Source organism: Lycium barbarum, chromosome 9 (genome assembly GCF_019175385.1).
Source record: "Lycium barbarum isolate Lr01 chromosome 9, ASM1917538v2, whole genome shotgun sequence".
Taxonomy (NCBI): Eukaryota; Viridiplantae; Streptophyta; class Magnoliopsida; order Solanales; family Solanaceae; genus Lycium; species Lycium barbarum.
This window is the reverse complement of record NC_083345.1, coordinates 99912289-99932706: the sequence shown is the minus strand read 5'-3', so window position 1 is coordinate 99932706 and position 20418 is coordinate 99912289. Positions and strand designations below refer to the sequence as shown.

Genomic DNA, 20418 nt, shown 5'->3' with positions numbered 1-20418 from the left:
CTTCATTGTATATACCCTTGAGCTCCACTCTTTTTCCCTTGTGAGTTATCATAGCCTTGTATGCCACAAAGTCTAATAGTATAGGGTTGTGTGCTCTCATTCAATCTCCACCCAAGATTATGTCACTTCCTCCTAGCTTTACAAGTCTGACTGCATCTTCAAACTCCATACCTTGTATCTTCCATTTTAATTTAGGACAAGAGTGTATGCTTATTATTCGTCCCTCATTTGCCACTGTTACCCTCATGGGACTGTTCTCTCTGATGATACATCCAATCTGTTTTGCAGTCTCAATATCCAAGAAGTTATGAGTGTTTACTGAATCAAGTAGTAACGTCAATACCCTCTTCTTAGTTTCCCTAGATAATATGATTGTATTTGCTGCTGCAGTTCTTGAAGGAGCATTGAGACTAATGGCCTCTTCCACCACCTCATTGTCTAATATTTCTTCAATGTTCTCTGCCTCTTATAATTCCTCTCCTTGTTCCTGTTGTTCACCCTCCACTGTTGCATAGATAGCATTAATTTTCTTGTTCTTACAATGGTGACCTCCAAACCACTTATCACCGCACTTGTAGCACAAATTGTTCCTCCTGTTGTTCTGCATAGAAGGTTGACTTTGTCCTTCTCTAGGACAGTTACCAGAGGGTCTGGTAGTAAGTGCTACTGAGGAATTTGGGTGTTGAACACCCCTATTCCACCCTACCTTGTTCTTCTTGTTTGCATGCTTAATTATTTTTTCTTGATGCCTTGCCTTATCTACTGCTTGTCTGAATGTATAGGGGTCAAGCAATTTGACATTGTACTTAATGTCATCCTTGAGTCCTTCAATGAAGAACTCTTCAAGTATGGCAGGGTTTCTAATGAAAACCCTAGTTTTGAACTCTTCAAACTTCTCCAGGTACTCACTAACTCTTCCTCTTTATTCGATTCTTTTGAATTTTCCTACTAGATTGAGTCTACTATTGTCTGAATCTTCAAATATTTTACAAATCTCTTGACAGAATTCCTTCCACCTTATGTTTACTTTACTTGTATGATAGGGAAAAAAACCAAGCCTCAGCCTTACCAGTAAGATGCGGAACTGTTGTTTCAAGTTTTTACTGAGAATCAGTGATTCTATTTTATTGAAAATATTGATCACACCTTCTCAACCATAAGCAAGGGTCAATTCCTTCAAAATAAGCGATCTCAAACCTCGGCATGTGACTGTTTCTTCCAGTTGGAGGTTCTACATTCAGTATCTCCATGGATTTGCTCCTTCCACTTGAGCCTTCTGTTTGAGATGTTTCACCTGGTGCACTTCTCGGGATGCCTTCTTGTGGAGGATCCATCCTCTCCATGATCATGTCAAGTTTTTTGTTCAATTCTTCGAACTTAGAATTAGAGTCGGTGATGTGATTTTGTAACTGTCCATCTAGTTTCTTTAGGTTTTCTTTAGTAATTTTTTATCTGGTATCTATAATGGTCATAGTGCCAAGTTCGTGCTCTGATACCAATTTGTAATGAATTGAATTGCAAAATTGATGAATTGCAAAGTAAAACTGAAATTGGGGATTTTATTAAGCTCAATCAACGGGTTATTACATTCCAATCAACAATACAACGAGTAAGTGACAAAACAATGAGTAGTAACCATGGAATCTCCACTATTAAGCTCCGAGAATCTCCTGCAATAGAGAATTAGGGTTAGAAGACTGAAATTAGGGAGGAGAGAAGAAGAAGATTGAGGAAGAAGATATTTGAGAAAGAGAGGGAAAAGCAGTTAGGATTTTTACCAGATTTTGTGAATGAGTATTCAGTTGCAACCGTTGCTATTTAATAAAACAAGGGAATAGATCCCAGCCGTTAGATCCAAATTAATGAACTAATCTCGACCATCCATCAGATTCCACTCATTCCACCAGCTACGTCCAGCTATCACAATTGAACGCACCAAATCGAGCCACTTCCCCATTTCTTTACTTTACTAATTCCCCTTTTGAACCCTAAATTGATCTCATTTCCTTCAACTAAGCCGACAACCTCCGATCGTAACAAGCTCTTGAGGAGAAGACGTACTTGGGTTCTAACCTACTCCTCACGGTAAGATTATTCAAGTTAGACACATCAGATTAACATAATTAACACCTAAAGATTCCAAAATTTCAAGTTTTCGTCAAGGATTCAGAGGACTTTTCAACAACTCAAAACCTAGGATTTTTTTGAACGACAATCAAGGTAATTTTTCTACTTCCTACTACTGAAGTTAGAAACTTTATAATGTATAACGATGCCTAGAGTGTAATATGTGGGAGTTTATGGGTGGAAACGACATGAAATCATAAATGGCCAAAAAGACATCTCAATTGAGGAATTGGGTTGAGTAAGCAGTTGGGTTGACGGTTTTAACCACATACAAAACTCCCATGAAATACTGAAATTAATGTACAAACACCATCATGACCTAGTCGAATACGAATTAACTGATATTGCCTATATATAAATATCACTTAAAATAACATTATCGTTGAATACAAATTAGGGAAACAAGATTTCAATTTCTTATTGTTTTGAGATGCTTATGCAACTCAAGCTTAGTTTCTACAATTAGGGAAAACATTGAAAGTTCTTAACTTGTTCCCACTTATGTTTGAGCTATTATGGTTATTTATTTATATATTCTGATATGTGTTCTTGTAAGAAATTTATAGAATTAATTATTTAGTTCTACTTTTGGATTTTGGTAATCTCTTGCATCACGTGTTAAATCCATCTCTTTAACTTATTCATAATTGATTGTATCTGAGAATTCAGTTGTGTTCTCATTGTTGCCTAATGTCATATGCATTAGAATTGTTGACACTTGCAGAGTGTCTACCTTTTAAGGTGCTCTTAATGTTTTCAACTTTGTAGGCATAAACCTTATTAAGATGTCACTATAGTCCTTTATTAGATGCGTGTTTCTCTTTTTTTTTCGTTTGTCTTGGTAGTGAGTTGGGGATAGAGCGCAAGGAGAGTCGACCTTTCGGTTTGGGTACCAGAATGTTGATCAAACATGATCCATTGAACACTAAAGTTTGGATTATGTCTGTAAAAAGAAATAGTCAAGGATTTTCAATTTGGTGCATATTTGAATTCTGTGCTTAGTTAGGAAAACCAATTGTAGTTGGGAAATAAATAGGCTGCATTTATTACTTCTAGCGTGTAATCCTGTTCTGTGCGCTATTTTCTTCTCTACATTAGAATTTATCTAGATGCTTTTGTTCTGGTGCCTCCAATAATTTTCTGATTGTCCTTTACATGTAATGCATTTCCGATTCCATCCTGCTTCTGTCTCCTTGATTTAGTTTGCTTCATTATATTCACAATGACGATATGACATTGCTTTGCGGATGGAGACATTGTATTTCTAGGTGGTAAGTTGAACCAAAGAGCTGAATTATGACAACTGTGAGTGGACAGCGGAAGAAGACTAAGACCATAAGTTTTATGTTTTAAGGAGATCAAATCATTCTTTGCTGTTGCTGATTTCTTGTCACTACCAAAACTTAAGCCAAACCTTCCAAAAAGTTCTCCTTCTGTTCTTAAAACCATCATTTCTTAGCGAAAACACAAAAACGTTGTTCGTTGCACAGTAAATGTTTGGGAAGCTTTCTATAATTCCAGCTCACTGGTGATCAAACTTTTTGACCGAAAAGACCCTTTGTCCGTGGTCTATTCTAGAAGCTTGGGCTTAACCTGCATGTATCCTTTTCATTAGCTCTTCATGTTGCCGACAGCATTGTCAAGCAGATTAAAATACATTGCAATCCTTGAAAATCCTTGACTATTTATTTTTTTACAGACATAATCCAAACTTTAGTGTTCAATGGATCATGTTTGATCAACATTGTAGTACCCAAACCGAAAGGTCGACTCCCCTCGCGCTCTATCCCCAACTCACAACCAACACAAACAAAAACAAGAAAAATGCATCTAATCAAGGACTACAGTGACATCTTGATAAGGTTTATGCCTACATAGTTGAAACATTAAGAGCACCTTAAAAGGCAGGCACTCTGCAAGTGTCAACAATTCTAATGCATATGACATTTGCTGACAATGAGAACACAACTGAATTCTGGTACAATCAATTTTGAATGAGTTAAAGAGATGGAGTTAACACGTGATGCAAGAGATTATCAAAATCCAAAAGTAGAACTAAATAATTAAGTCTATAAATTTCTTAAAAGAACACCTATCGAAATATATAAATAAATAACCATAATAGCTCAAACATAAGTGGGAACCAGTTAATACCTTTCAATGTTTTCCCTAATTGTAGAAACTAACCTTGAGTTGAATAAGCATCTCAACAATAAGAAATTGAAATCTTGTTTCCCTAATTCGTATTCCACAATAATGTTATTTAAACGTGTCACGACCCAATTTCACAAAGTCGCGCAGGCACCTACCTATCCCACCTCGGTAGGCGAACCCTTAATTCGACATTCACAAACCCAGTATATATATAGCGGAAGAAAATAAAGCAACGAAGCCCGTTATTCGAATATACAATAAATGCAGAAGTAATCATAAACCACCCCAGTATCTGGTATGTTCATAGAAGAGCACTAACTAAATACTACAAGTCTGAAGATGAAAAAGTCTCATAATACAATTGTCTTGAAATAAGAGTAAGACAAGTAAGTAAGGGAAAGAACATCCGGGCAGCAGTCGTCATCGTGCTCACCCTGGAATGACTCTACAGCAGCCTCGTCGATCAGCCGCGAGGGAAAAGAGTGAACCTGTCTAATTCTCTGCATCCATAAAAGAATGCAGCAAGCGTAGGTCAGTACAAAACAACAATATTGGTAGGTATCATAGGCCGACTAAGACTAGGTGACATATATAAAGACAATAAGGTAAAAGAAAATAAGTAAACGATATAGTACAAATCGTGCTTTTCCACGTAATCACCATTCATATCCAACCTTGTGTTATAGCAACTAATCTCAATTGTCCCAACTATTCACATATATCAAACAAGTCTACTAGTAACGATCCAACCAACATAGTCTAACTCATAAACAACCAAGAAATATAACCAACACTATAACCAAGTCATAATCAACCAAGAAGTATAATCAAAGCAATGCAATATGAGGTATGAATGCAATGCGATGCAATGCAATGCATGTACTCTTGTACTCCGATGGCGGAATACCTCCACGCCTCGACAGCATAACCCATGAGGGACCCGCGAAGTCCAAGCACCGTCACTCCGCACTCAGCTCAGAGGACCAAATATCCGAAATTCTCATAATATCAGTGTTCCATATCAGTCACTCTGCACACAGCCCAGAGATGACTCAATATCAAATATGTCTCAGAAGAATATAGGTCACTCCGCACACAGCCCAGAGATGACTCAGTGTCCAATGCAATAATGTATGCAATATGAATATGATGAAAGTACAATATCAATGAATCATATCAACCAACCGTGCCACGCAGGGTGCACAAGTAATATCATCATCTAGGAAACAAGATAAACCACAATGGAGTCACAACTCTCAGTTCTACTAATAATCAAGCCTCACAATATCATAGTCATCAATGTTTCCTTCTCATTTCTATGATCAGTACCAATCACAAGCCTAAGAATTTAGTATCAATATTTCCATCTCGGTCATTCCGTGTCACAAGCCTAGGATGACTCAATAATCTATATGCCATGAATATGAGCATGAATATGGAACCATGCAAGTACAATCCGTGAACGATCTCAAGTTCAAGCCGTGACAAACATAGAGCACCATTATCACAAATGATATACCACCGTGCCATACAAAGCGCACCAATATCATCAATAATGATCCACAGAGTAATCATAATGAATCTCCAATTTCCATAACAATAAGGATCAAATATCGCAAGATTTCTATACTAATAACAAGGCGTACACTAATTACTAGTATCAATATCATGTAATTTCGTCCTTCCGTTTGACTCCCAATTCACAAATAATCTACCAATTTATACAAAACGTACCAAACAAGGTCCTATGGAGTCTATAGGCCACAAGCACGATCAAACAAGTCGCAAGCAATACCAAACCCTAAGGCAACATCCAACCCAAACTTCATACTTGAAGGTTTACATGAATCTCCGACAATATTATCTAAATATACGCTTCGCTAGTCGAAGTCTCACCACAAAGGTAAGCCATAACCTACCTGGAACGCCGAACAGCAAATCACGGACCACAAGATAATTCCTTGCCCTCACGGTGAGTCTCCACACAATCAAACTCTAATCAAATAGAGATTCTATGTAAGAATATGAGAGGAACAACACCCATATTGGTTATATTCTATTCAGGTCAAACCCGCTCTTTAATATAGGAAAACGGGACTTAAGGGAAAAATGGAAATTTTATGATCAAAATACAAATTTCAACACCAATTAACCAAAACCCATCATTAAAATCAAAGGAATGTTCAACTAATCCTCAAAATTCTTTTTATATGAAAAAACCCCCAATTTGGATCTAAAATCCCTAATTTTTTATTCAAGATTTTCTATGAAATAATCATGAGTTATTGATTACTAAGTATGGAAACATGATAATCTATCATAAACATCAACAATCTCATCATTTAACTCCATCTATTCATCAATTTCGCTTTTAACACTTTTTCTCCCAAAACCCATGAAAACCCTCTTTGATTCTAGTTATGACTAAGTTAAAATCATGCAATAATAAATTCTAGTCATCAAATCCATTCTTAATACAGCTAACCCAACCAACAAATCAAGATTTAAAAGCCTAGAAGGAATACCCATTAAACCCACTTTCATTCTTCAAGTTTTATGGATTTTCTACCATAGATTCTTACTAGGGAAGGTAAAAGAAAGAGATTAAAATTAGGGAACTTACCCTCATGAGAAATCTGACCCAACCTCCCTCAAATCTCCTCCAAGATGCTATGGAAATGTAATTTTTGGAATGGGAGGAAGAAGGGTTTCATAAGGCATTTAAATGAAAAATCTAGCCCGTCAACCGCTTCAGCGGTTCGGCCATCGTTTTCGTGCATCGTTTTCGCTCATCGTTTTTGCGCATACCGCTTCGGCGGTTCGGCCATCATTTTTGTGCGTCGCTTCGGCGGTCACCAGACACGTCTTCAAAACTTGAAATCGACCCTCGGAACCATCCCGGAACCTCCCGAACACAAACCAAATATGTAGATATACATAAAAACGCGCTATGAACGCACTCATGGCCTCGGAAATCTCATTGGAGGTCTAGTTGACCGAGTCAACCCCCGATGCCTCAAAACTAACTTTCCAACCCAAGTCCCAAAATGCACCCGAGTGTATTGGGAACCAAACCAATTATGCACACAAGTTCTAAATGACCATCCAGACCTCTCGAAATCAACGGATTTTTGAAAAAAGTCCTTTCACTCAAAAGTCAACTTTGAGTCAACCATTTTTCGCTTTAAGCCCAATTTTCACAAAAAGTCACCCGAATCAAATCTAAACACCTCGGGAAGCGTGTCAACGGTCCCCTCAGGTTAAAAGTGAGTAACCAAGCTCGGGAAAGGGTCAAAAGTGTTGGAGATGCAATAACGATCAAACGGGTCGTTACAAAACGATATTTATAAATAGGCAATATCAATTAATTCGTATTCAACTAAGTCATGATGGTGTATGTCCATTAATTTCAGTGTTTCATTGGATTTTTGTGTGGTTAAAACCGTCAAGCCAACTACTTACTCAACCTAATTCCTCAATTGAGGTATCTTTTTGGCCATTTATGGTTTCATGTCGTTGCCACGCATAAACTCCCACAATATTACCCTCTAGGCATCGCTTTGCATTATAAAGTTTCTAACTTCAGTATCAGGAAGTAGAGAAATTAAATTGATTGTCGTTCTCAAAAACCCTAAGTTTTGAGTTGTTGAAAAGTCCTCTAAATCCTTGACGAAAACTTGAAAATTTGGAATCTTTAGGTGTTAATTGATGTCAATCCGATGTTTTTTAACTTGAATCCATGATGAAAATCTTATCGTGTGCAGTAGGTTAGAACCCCAATATGTCTTCTCCTCAAGAGCTCTCACAGAGTTGTGAAAAAAAATGGCTTTTCTCTCTCCCCAACGATCTTTTTAATATAGTTTTTCGACCCACGAAGGACACCTAATGACTAACTTTTTTCTGGTCCGGACGCTACAGGCACCGCGTCACGGTATCTACGACTCCCAAGTCTAACAGGACAACCTTCAGTAAAACACCCATAACATTTTATAGGAATATCAAGACAACCGACGGTTTGAAGTGATAAAAACAAGATCTCAATTTCTTATTCATTGGGAGATATGATAGTTTGAAGTTAGGGCATGTGTAGCTAAGGTCGTTTCCTTCCCTTAAAAGTTTCCATCTTGTTCTAAATTCTTTCTCCCTTGTCATACACATTGATACGACTTTCCAAATATGAAATTGAGGTGCTATGCATCATCACTACCTTCCGACCAACATTATGGCCAACTTCGAGGTTGAGTGAGAATGTAATACTTAGCGAAAAAATTCCGGGGTGTTACATCTAAGACCACATCAATGCAACTTAAGGATACTAGTGGCTGTAAAATTTAGTTTACATTAGTCACTTGCAATTTTTCCCCTTCAAATTTCCTTTTCTTCTTAAATTTGTGAAAATTACATCAATCTTGACATCTAAAGGTAGCTCAGGAGTTCAAAACACATCAGTTGTTTATACTTAAAGCATTGAATACATAATTATATTCTTGTAATACGTATATGATTTCTCTTATCGTATTCCTGGCTTGCTTACTCTCTCTCCATTTCTAAGATATGAGCTTTCTCTACATTCAAATTTCCCTTGGATTACGCAAATATGCACTTCCTTGTAGGAACTCCTAAAATATACTGAAAACCAAATGCCACAAGAAAAATGACTATCATAAAAGGGGCAGCCCTGTGCATAAAGCCGCCCTTTTTATGATAGTCGTTATTCTCAAGGCATCTAGTTTGTTCAGTATATTTTTGGGGTTCCTAAAAGGAAGTGCATATTTGCATATAAATTACAGTAACATGACCTGCAGCACTATATGCAGAAGTGTAGAACTGCATTATGTTGTGACTAAAAACTGAAAGGACTACATTTTATGTATGTTTTTACAAACTTGACTTGTAGAAGATCCTTCTCACATGACTGAAAAGAAAACAAAGGTGAAAAAGGAAGCGCAAGTCCTGTCTACGAAAAGGCCACCTTAAACCATGAAAAGAAAAAAGAAGCTACATTTTCAATAGGGATTGTTTGAAAGTACCTCAAACAGTTCTCAAGCTTCATATCCTGATGTGGTCGCCACCATTAGACACAACAAACTTTTTGTTTGTTGTCGGTAATGCAAGCCAACTTTTAATTATAACTCGGACATAAGAAAGACAACTTTGTCGCAAGGTTAGAACAAAGACCTACAAGTTTCTAATCCTAATTTACGTTTTCGCCTCATTAAAAGAAAGAGAAAACATCAATGTGCAAATCAGAGTTGCCTCCGCTATGATAACTATGCATTAGAGTCTCCTCCTATCACGAATGGTTGGTCACTAGGTGTAGAAATTTGTGTTGCCATTATGATAACAAGTTCTCTGTGAGTATGGGAAAAGGGAGCAACTTGGATTGTGTAAAAAAGGTATGTTAGCCTTTTTCCTTTATTATTTGGTGTGAGAGACATAAGATAGTTTTAACTTTACCTTCACTTCTTAGTTAACACCTTGAGATAGCATATCTTGTTGAATGTTCTCTGCGAAGAGGCACAACAATAAATTGGAAGATTTTTATGGCCATTAATTTATTTGCAAAAGGCTCAAGAAGACAACTGATCAATTGATGGAATAATTTGTACCCATTCTGGTATAAAGAGATGGATTATGTTAAACTCTTTTTCCTTCTGTATTTCATTCTTTTTTTCCTTTCTGGTGTTTAATCTTTCTGCTATTTTAAATCAGATTTTAGTAGCAAGAGTCGTGGTATATGAGCCGTATCCTAGAACAAGTGACAGAATTATTCTCATCTCTAGAAATCATCTAAAACATAAGCAACTCAAAACCTATCACCAAGTAATTTGCTATTTCAGTTTTATCATTGCGTGTTTTCTCGGTTGAATCTTACTGTTACTGCACTAAGTTGTAGGACATTGTGTATGCTTGAGCACTGGCAAAGTGATTAAGGTGTGGCTTTATTCAAGTTATGGTGGATCACGGTCTAGCCTTCCTCAAGTTTAATGGTGTCCTAACTCTTTATTCTTACATCTAGGAGAATACATTTTGCAAAAGACGCATAAACTAAACACAAAAAATTAAGTATCATTAGCATAAAATTCATTTGTTAAATTTTATCATGGCATTTGTAAGTTTTCTACAAATAAGACACACTTTTGCTATATGAATTGGAGTGGTTTGTACTGTTATTGTTAACCAAAACAGAGAATCTGGTAGTTTCTGGTTTCAAGGTCTTTGAGTAGGGAAGACGTAGACAATGATTAATTAGTAAGGTCTCGCCGATTAAGCTGAAATTTCATTTTGTCCATTGTCTCTCAATATATGATGTGTTTACAGCTTATAAAAAGGTTAGTCTTCCATTGTAGTTGCCAATTATCTGTTCTTGACTAAAGACAAGTTCTTATGGAACGAACTGATTTACAATCTCAGAAGCACTTATAAATCCATCTAATTAACAATGGAACTGAAAACTACAAAAGCGGTGAGGGGACAAGATACTCAAGGTATGTAAACACATTCCAAGCTGACTGTTAAGTCAAACAGACATATATGTATAGTCCAAAACTACATTGGCTTGCAGTTCTTTTAACTATTTGAACGACTATGATCAGAAGATGCTGCTTCGCACCTTCAGATTTCTATGTTTTTGACTCTCCTGCAGAAACCTTTCTTCATGGAAAAGTAAAAACCTACTTAGGATCTCAATAAATTTTTGCTACACAATACCTTCAGATATTAGAATTTACCTTCAATAACTCCAGCCTTATCTTCACCCAGTACCTTGACAAAAGTCTATTATCATTCTCTTTTTTTTTCTTTGATATATAAGCACTAACAATCAGTGTTATCAAAAGCAAAAAGCGCAAAAAACCTCTAAAGTCAGCTGGGGATTTAAACGCAAAGCGCAAATAAAACGTGGGCTTAAATGAAAAAAGGCGAAATGGTGCAAAAGTACAAATATATATATAGCCCAAGACCAATAATAATAAGCATGAATAACAAATATATGGACAAAGAAATTGTAAAAATATTACAATAAAGTGAAATATCAATTATCTAGTGTCATGTCTTCAAGAGAGGTTCATTGGCAAGGAAAAGTATGTCTTAGGGCCTTGATGATGACACTGAAGCGCACATAAAGTGAGGCGAATCGCTCAACATGTTTTGAGCCTTGCTTCATGGCTCAAGCACGCCTTTGACAACACTGCTAACAATTGATTATTACTTCACAGTTGTACAAGTATTTTTTGGTCAAAAGATGCTAAGATGAAGGCTACAAAAAAAGGCTAAATGTAGACAAACCACCATTTCCAATATGTAAATACCACCCCGCTCCAATACGTAAATAGCATAGCCTATAAACAACTTTTGGATATGTGATGTAAATAATGTAGTCATGAATGTAAAGAATATAACACTCACCAACTATACAATATCCATGAATGGACACTTTTATCCCAAATGTGTAAATAAAATCTACCATTTAGCTAACAAGTAATTTTGTCAAATTCGTTAGATACTAACATAAACAACTTGCTAGACACTCATACTTGAAGAGTTTTAGAATTTAGACTAGGAGCTAATAAATACATTAATTGATTGTGCATATGCTTCTCACCATTGGGCCCGTGCTAATTAATTGTGCATATGCTTCTCACCATTGGGCCCGTGCTAGCACGGACAATCTCTGCCAGTCTAGTGAAGTAATTGCATGGTTTGCCCTTCAAATAGACTGATTTTTAATTTTTGCCCTTCAAAATTGAACTTGTGCCTATAGGGGCATAAGTTTTTTAAGGGCGCTGACATAATTTTATGATGCATAACTTATGCCTCTATAGACATAAGTTCGATTTGGAAGGGCAAAAGTCAAACACAAACCCATTTGAGGGACAAAAGTTAAAGACCAACACAAAATAGGGCCAAAAGTGCTAATGACCCTAGTCTAATTATAAAAAAGAGGTGGAATGGCCTGGGAGACCTTTATACTTGTTCCAGATTGTCATTCCAGTTCCTATACTCCACGAACTTTCATCCAGACTTCTGAATATGTTTAGAGGTATTTTAAACTCTTCTAATTATTGACCGAGCTTATAATAATGAGAGGCTTTTGTCTGTTGACGGTCATCTTACCTGTCTCCTGCGCTACGCTCTCAATTGGATCAATCATTTTGTCCTGAATTGAACAGATGCCATGATGGATATGCAAGCATGATAACTTTACTCTATGTTGTTCTATATCTCCATGAATCTAGGAACTTTTACTTGCATTGTATTATTTGGTCTACGTACCGAAGCTAATAACATTCGAGATTATGCAGGATTATACACAAAAGATCCTTTTTTGGCTCTCTCTTTAGCATTGATATGACCGACGTGGATAAAATGTCTGATTTATACGCACATTTGGCTCGTGAATTGATGAATTTACTTGACTAAAAAGATTATATTAGAAAAGGAGATAAATAGAAATAACATAAACCCCTTCCTTTGCGCGCGCTCTCTCTCTCTCTCTCCGTCTTCTGCTTCAGAAGCTGAAAGTCGTTGGTTTAAGTTGGTTAGCTACTGATTACGATTCCCTTTCATGGTTTAACCAAAAACTTCATTAAAGAAGTTGGTGCAACCAACTTGAATTTCGATTTTCAAAATAGTACGTATTTTATTTGTATTGTGTATATTTGCACCATTTGTGTAACTTATAAAAGAATGACATCATAGCTTTAATGTTTTGCCATGTGATGTAATCTTTTTGCTTATTATATTTAATTCATCAAGAAAAAACACGACTCGGTTAACTCACAGTTGTACTAAATGACGCTATCTTTAATTTGTACTGTGTTCTTATGTACTGAGACAAGAAATATTTGTACATACTATGTTCATCAGTAAGCAAGACATTTCATTAGAAGTACTTTTACGTTGAATTAATATTCATGTTCTTTCTCTACCATCTGATTGCTAAACATGGACAGGCACACCTCCGCAGAAACTTTTCTGCTCTAAAAAATATACACCGGTTGTTTACTCTAAACCTATAAATAAACGTATCTTTCCACTTAATTAAATCCTTATCACTGAACCAATGTCCCTAATATTAAGATAAGCTTGGCATATGATATGGTGTTACATTGAAATCTAAGAAAATAAAAAACTTCTTATACTTATTTACTTATTACTTTTATACTCCTGTAAATACAGTAGATGTTTGTTTACATGATCCCTAATTAAGGAAACAACAATGGAAAAAGAAAAGAAGAAAACAATCTAACTCATCTCAGTGTGTAACTATTGCTCTTCTAGAATCAAATTAACTAAACTTGATGTCAATAAAAGGTGGAAATAATTTGTAACGTCCCAAAAAGAAAGGTAAAACATGCTTATTCTCCAAACTGAATTTTTCTAGATTCAATTCACATTGTGAAAATATGAATCCCATTCCGCAATCTTTCAGCTTCCCTTTGTTTCTGATTCTGCAAAAGCTAATGTGTGAGAAAACCACTTACTTTCCGGTGGAAAATATTTTCGTTCATAAGACTAGTTTTAAGTGTCCAAGTGAAAATAAACATGCACAGCAGGGTAATCAAAAGACCTTATTTCACAGCTCAAATAAACCAACTCTATTAGATGCCACTAGGCCATGTCTGATTCTTCACTGGTTTCAGAATGTTTGTGATCTCTGTTAATGTTTCTTCGTCCATCCCAGCGGTTGCTAGTTCTATGGCAGCAGCTATATTTTCCTCCACCTTGTGAAAAGATACAAGCCAATCAATTTAGTCTTCCCAACAATTTAATGTGAAGAAGATTGTTGGTGATGAGTCACTGAAATCAGTGGCGGAACTAGGATTTTTACTAAGGGGTGTCAAAATATAAAAAAAAAGTAAAGATACGATGAAATTAAGGGGGATCAACACATAATATATTTACACAAAAAAGTTCTTTTTACGTATTTACACAATGTAATTTTTCGGCGAAGGGGTGTCCCCTTGGATGTTGTGGCTCCGCCACTGACTGAAACGACAACAGGAGTGCTCTTTTTGTATCAATAAAGGGAGCAAAAAATGGACTTTGCTAGCTCCCCTTTACAATATGAAGAAAAAAATAAAGATCGAAGTTATTTAGACTGCTTACAATAGTTCAACCTATAGAAAAGATCATGAAAGAGGCGATCAGAATGGTACTCAAAACCATTTACGATCTCGAATTTCCAGACACATCTCACTTCCGCAAATGTTGTGAACATAAACATATGTTGGCCAATCTCATTGTGGTGATTTTCTACTTAACCCTATAATTTTGTCCAATTTGTAGCATGTTTAGGAAAGAAACCTACTTTTCATTTATCAACAAAGTAAACCATTCTGTTTCCTAGCTACTTTTTTTTTTTTTTTTAATTTCAGCAACATAGTGAAGCAAGCAATTTATTCCTCCTTATGATATGTACAATCTTATATAGTAGTATCATACCTAGGAAATTAAAGAAGAAAACACAAGTTCAAAAGCTGACATAAGATGTAGAGGATCAATGTCAATGAAAAAAATTAAGATAAACCTCTTTGACGGACTTCATCCCAACTAGTATGGAGGAAATATTGTGTTTGGTATTTGCTAAGCTGTGCTGCAAGGCTAATTTTGAGATGTTCTTTCCCCTTTCTTTGCAATGATTAACAGCAGCTCGGCACGCAGCCTGGTGAGGAAAAATGTGCAGAGACAGTACAAGTTAACTAATCTAAAGCAGCAAATATTTCACGCTCTTATCGTATAGCGTTAGTAAAAAAAAACAAAAAGGCAATCTAGTGCACTAAGCTCCTGGTGTTAGTCAAAAAAGAGAAAAATTACCTAACATGCTCCATAATTACACTACATAGCGGTATTTTTAATAATTACAAAATATAGCCATATTTTACATTTTATAGCAGATATTACTATTATATATAAGGGAGAATACTAATTGTTTGTAGTCCTCACATGGAATTTTTTGTCTCTTTTTACCCCTAATTAAAGTTTTTATTACTTTGTGAACTCTTACAAATTTTGGTAAATTTTAAGAACCTTAAGGGCTTTTTTTATGCCACTAAAGATGATGATGTCACGAAAAAGATTAGTGGTCCCCACAAAACATGCTTATACATATTTGAGTCTTTTATGAGAAATATATTAAATTTGTTGAAAATTATATAATTCCTTAAGAATTTATTATAGACACTTAAAGAATATAACTATCATGTCAATCAAATTCTATAATATAGGCTTAATTATTGAATAAAAATATTATTTTTATAATACTATTTATTATTTGTTGATGTTAATTACCAATTATCATTTGCTATTTAAAAATTTCTACGTCCGGTTATAGAAAAAGTTTTTTATTTTCTCCTGTAATTTTGTGTCGTACGTGCAGGCAAAAATAAGTAATTAACAAATATTTCACTTAAGGTAAGATTAGGTTTAAAATCAAAAAAATAAATACAAATAGACTATCATTGTTAAATATACTTAAAAATGAATAGAAATTTGTAAATTATAGTCTGAAGTACGTTAGTTAATTATGCAAATTTTACGTGCGCACGCTTTCAACATAAAACTTATCTAATAAATTACTGTATAAAAAGAGGAACTATAAACTATTATAGTTATAAAAACACTGTAGTTAAAGAAACCAAACAGTAATAGTACTAAACAATTGCAAAAAGTGGAGTATATTTTTTACCTTTTTTATATTAAAATATTTTGTAAAATACCGTATAATCAAAGACAAAATAGTTAAATTCAACATGAAAAAGTTATTACAATGTGAATTTCATAAAATGATTTATTAAATTAAGAAAAAGAAAAAGATGTTATTTTTTACCATGCATCTTTTGGAAGGAAAATGAAAGCTTAAAGTAAGAATAATTTAATTTTATGGACTTTTCAATTTTTTTTTTTTGTGTTTAATTTGAGAAAACATCTATAAAAATATCTTGTAATATCGAGGATCTTAATTATTTATATTTATTTATAAGTTAACTTTATTGATTTCATCATACAACAATATTTTTTCACAGTAAATATTTTTGACATTAATTGAGTATTGTAATATTTTTTGGTAAAAAATAAGTAAGTTTAATTAAAAAAAACAAATGAAAAGCCGAATTTGGATCATCGGAAATTTTAGTCTAAAAATATTTAAGTAAAATAGCAATTAGAAAAGCCAATGTTTGATTATTATTTTTTAAAATCTAATATATAAACTAAAAAAAATGTTTTCCCTTAACTTTTGGATAGAAGTCTATTGAAAATATCAAATTGATGTTAGAAATATAAAGGAATAATAGCAGAAAAAATTTACAAAATATCTACAAATTGAATCTTGTAAGATAGATTTGGGCCCGAGCTTAGCACGGGCCAAATGATACTAGTACATTGAGACATCCCTAAATTGTTGGCAACATTCTTGTATATGCGTGCATTCTGTGTATATTTCTCAGTGTATATACAATGTATCAGTGTATATACATTCATGTTGTATGCACGTGCGTACAGTGTATATGCTACATTTTGAAATAACACGCATACAATGTATATACTACGTACTTTTAGAAAGAAATATACTGCTACATTTTGAAAGAGCACACACAAAGTGTCTATGCTACTTTTTGAAAGAAATATACTCTACATTTTGAAAATTAAATAATGTTGCTATTTTTTACAAAAACAGGCACTAATCTCGCTATTTATGAAAGGTTCCCAAAAAAAAAAAAAATCTGATACACTAAGCTCTCACTGGATATGGATCGAACCTCATAGGATAGTGTTAGTAAGGGGGGGGGGGGGGGGGGGGGGAAGATGAATTGTTGACCTTAAGTTGAGAAGAAGCAGAGTGCCACTCTGGAGGTCCACCCTCAGTAAGAAGACCCATTGAAAGAGGAGAAGCACTAATCACTCCCACACCTTTGCTCTTCAAGTATGGCAACAACTCCTCCAACGTCGAATCCACGATACCGTAGTGACAATATGAGAGGATGATATCAACTGTGCCTCGTGGCACCCGATCTGCACATAACTGAATATCTTCAAAGGAAGGCCCGTTATACCGATGAAACAGATCTTTCCAGCTTCCTTCAGTTTTATAAGGGTTGGAAGAGTCTCATTCACAATCTGTCCGATAGAAAAATAACAGCCACTATAAACAAAGACTGCCTTTTAGATATGGATAATTACATTTTGGATCTCAAAAGAATAATAGCAAGCAAATGTATAAGTTTTGTACATTAAGTATACATATCATATACGTATGGTATACATAAAATATATGTATAATTATACATAATTAGTGTATAGGTTTTGTATATTTTAGCTATCGCCGGTGATAAATTTCGACCAAAGGGGCAAAAATAAGAAAAGCCCTTTTACATAATGTCACGCAGAAAGATCGGATCTTGAAAACCAAACACATCAAATAGGACTAAGAACATATCATGTACTAATTTGATAGGTAATCCATATGACAAGTTGACGAAGGAATTGAAAAAAGACTGCTACAATAGCAAACAGAAAGATCAGACTTAAATGGCCTCAATAAAGCAATTACCTGATCGAGAGATCCAAATTCAATATCATGACAATGCAAAACATCGACATAATCAAGCTGTAGCCTCTCTAAGCTCTCATCAATGCATCTAATCACTCTATCAGCACCGAAATCAAGTCCTTCTTTGTACCTTCCGCACTTGGTAGACACAATATACTCATTTCTAGGCACTCCAAGAGATTTCAATGCCTTCCCTAGCACCTTCTCCGATAACGTTCCTCCGTAATACCTGAAACCAATCACACGCAAAGAAAATAGAGAAGAAAAACAACACAAAGGAGTTAATGAGGTTCGGCTACGCTTAATTATCCTCGGGGCAGAAGCAGAGAGAGTTTTCCACTGTGGTTGTGTGATAGTTAACTCACAATCCTTCCGCAAAAATTTAAAGAAAAGAGAGTAACAATACATATGTGAAGAGTCTGATCCAAAATCTTAAATCTGAGACCAATACATCCACTACTCCTTTGTTACATTATATGCGGATTAAAATATAAATAAGTTTTCTTTTCGAATAGCATTTTAACTATATATCTATGTGATACTAAAATATTTCCAACAGCCCGTAACATGGCGGAAGCCGACGTGCACTCAGGTTAAGTTACGTACACTTATAACAAACATGATCTAAATAATCTACGTACTATAACTGTTTAAATTACAATGATAATGTAAAAATTCTTTACGTATGTAACTTAAGCCCCTCTATATGTTTATAAACAAGTGCAAATGCAAAAGCAAAAGAAAGGAGGAGAAGGAAAATTAAAGATTTGAGTACGGAGAAGTGTCAAAGAAATTGATGCCGTGGCGAAAGGCTTCATGCACGGCGGCTATGGCATCTCGTTCGGAGACATCGCCTTAAACTTTGCCAAGAGGAGCACTACCGAAGCCGATGGAGCTGACTTTTAAGCCGGTGTTGCCTAATGGTCGACGGAGCAACGACATTTGAGCTGCCATTGATGCAAACGTTAGAGTTATGTCAATCTTGATTCCTTGATGAATTTTTTTTTTTGATATGAAGTCGAAGAAACTGGACAGAAAATTGAGGATAGAATGAACGATAAATTTTTGCATTCAAAGTGTACATCATTATTTATAAGAGAGAATATCTTACTTTCCTTTTAGTTCTATCCAAATATATTAAGATGTTTCCAATTCCAACATTTTACATGACAAATTTAAGACCATAATGACTATACACTACTTTAATTAAGACCACAAAATTCAATATGTTTCTTAAACTCCGTACCCAGTCAAATTAAAACACTTAAAGATCGGAGCGAGATTTTTTGGGGTTGATCTATCATATTAGATTGCTTAACGGTTAAATGTCTGCTAGATCATTATAAAAAATAAAAAATAAAAAACAGTAAAATATTAGTCCTAGCTTTTACTCGATCTTTTCCTTCTTGAGTTAGTCGTTGTTTCGAGGATATATCATCACGAATTAAGTCTAATGTTCTTTTTAGAAAAAAAGCTACTCCAGTAAAGTGGAAATTACTCCTAAACCATTTATTATCAGCTAAGCCCGGGCTCAAACCAATGTTAAAATTAAATTAATTTTTTTATATTTTTCTTGCTCTTACTTTCATTTGTAACATCAGTTGTACCCTTTATAAAGACTTCTAAAATCTTAAGGTAAAAAAAGGTATCTAAAAGTTAAAGAGAATATTTTTCTTAATTTATAATATATTAGACTTTTAAAAACAAAAATTACATAAATGCATGCATGAAAGCTTTTACAGTTTTTATTTTACTGATTTTTTTGAAATTACATAAATGCATGCATGAAAGTATCTCTGATGATCCAAATTGAGCTTTATCATATGTAAAAAGGTATCTCTGATGATCCATATTGAGCTTTATCATATGTAAAATTAATTTCATTTGTTTCTTTAAATTGTACTCATATTGGCTAACTTATTTTTTGCAAACGCACAGTATTTAACTAATGTCAAAAATATTTAATGCGACATTATTGTTGTATGATGAAATCAATAAAGTTAATTTATAAACAAATATAAATAGTTAAAATCTTTGGTATTGCAAGATACTTTTGTACGTAGATGTTCTTTCTTATTAAACCTCACAAAAAAAATATACTGAAAAGTCAATAAAACTAAATTGTTCTTATGTTAATAAGCTATCATTTTCTTCCAAAAGATGCATGTTAAGAAAGAACATTTATTCCGCTCAATTTAATGAACTTTTTAATGAAATCGATATTTTAATAACCTTTTCATGTTAAACTTATCTATTCTGCCCTAAATTATGTAAAATATTGATTATCCCGTATTTTGCCAAATATTTTAATAATAAAAAAAAGTGAGAAATATACTTTTGCAATTATTTACTATTATTATTGTTTGGAGATCAAATTGTATTTTCATTAACAATAGTTTATTTCAAACATTTTTAGAATATATATGAAAATAATCTTCTATAGTTCCTTTTTAAATATAATTTGAAATAAGTTTAATAACTTTTCACATAAAAGAAAGACTCTAATATGTATGATTAGTGTGCTTTGTGGGTCCCTCTATCACCTTTTGCTATGAAAAAGTTTTTAAAGTTCTTAACATTTACCA

At 34.4% G+C, this 20418-nt stretch overlaps 1 long non-coding RNA gene and 1 pseudogene across 1 annotated transcript; both read right to left on the bottom strand.

Moving 5' to 3' along the window:
- Positions 1-4446: 4446 nt before the first annotated feature.
- On the bottom strand, positions 4447-8035 carry LOC132611267 (uncharacterized). Its single transcript, XR_009571523.1, has 3 exons — positions 6905-8035; positions 6201-6276; positions 4447-4781 (listed from the first exon to the last, which is right to left on the bottom strand). It is a non-coding gene; the product is annotated as an uncharacterized LOC132611267 (long non-coding RNA).
- Positions 8036-13449: 5414 nt separating this feature from the next.
- LOC132611266 (L-galactose dehydrogenase-like) lies at positions 13450-18787 on the bottom strand (annotated as a pseudogene).
- Positions 18788-20418: the final 1631 nt, after the last annotated feature.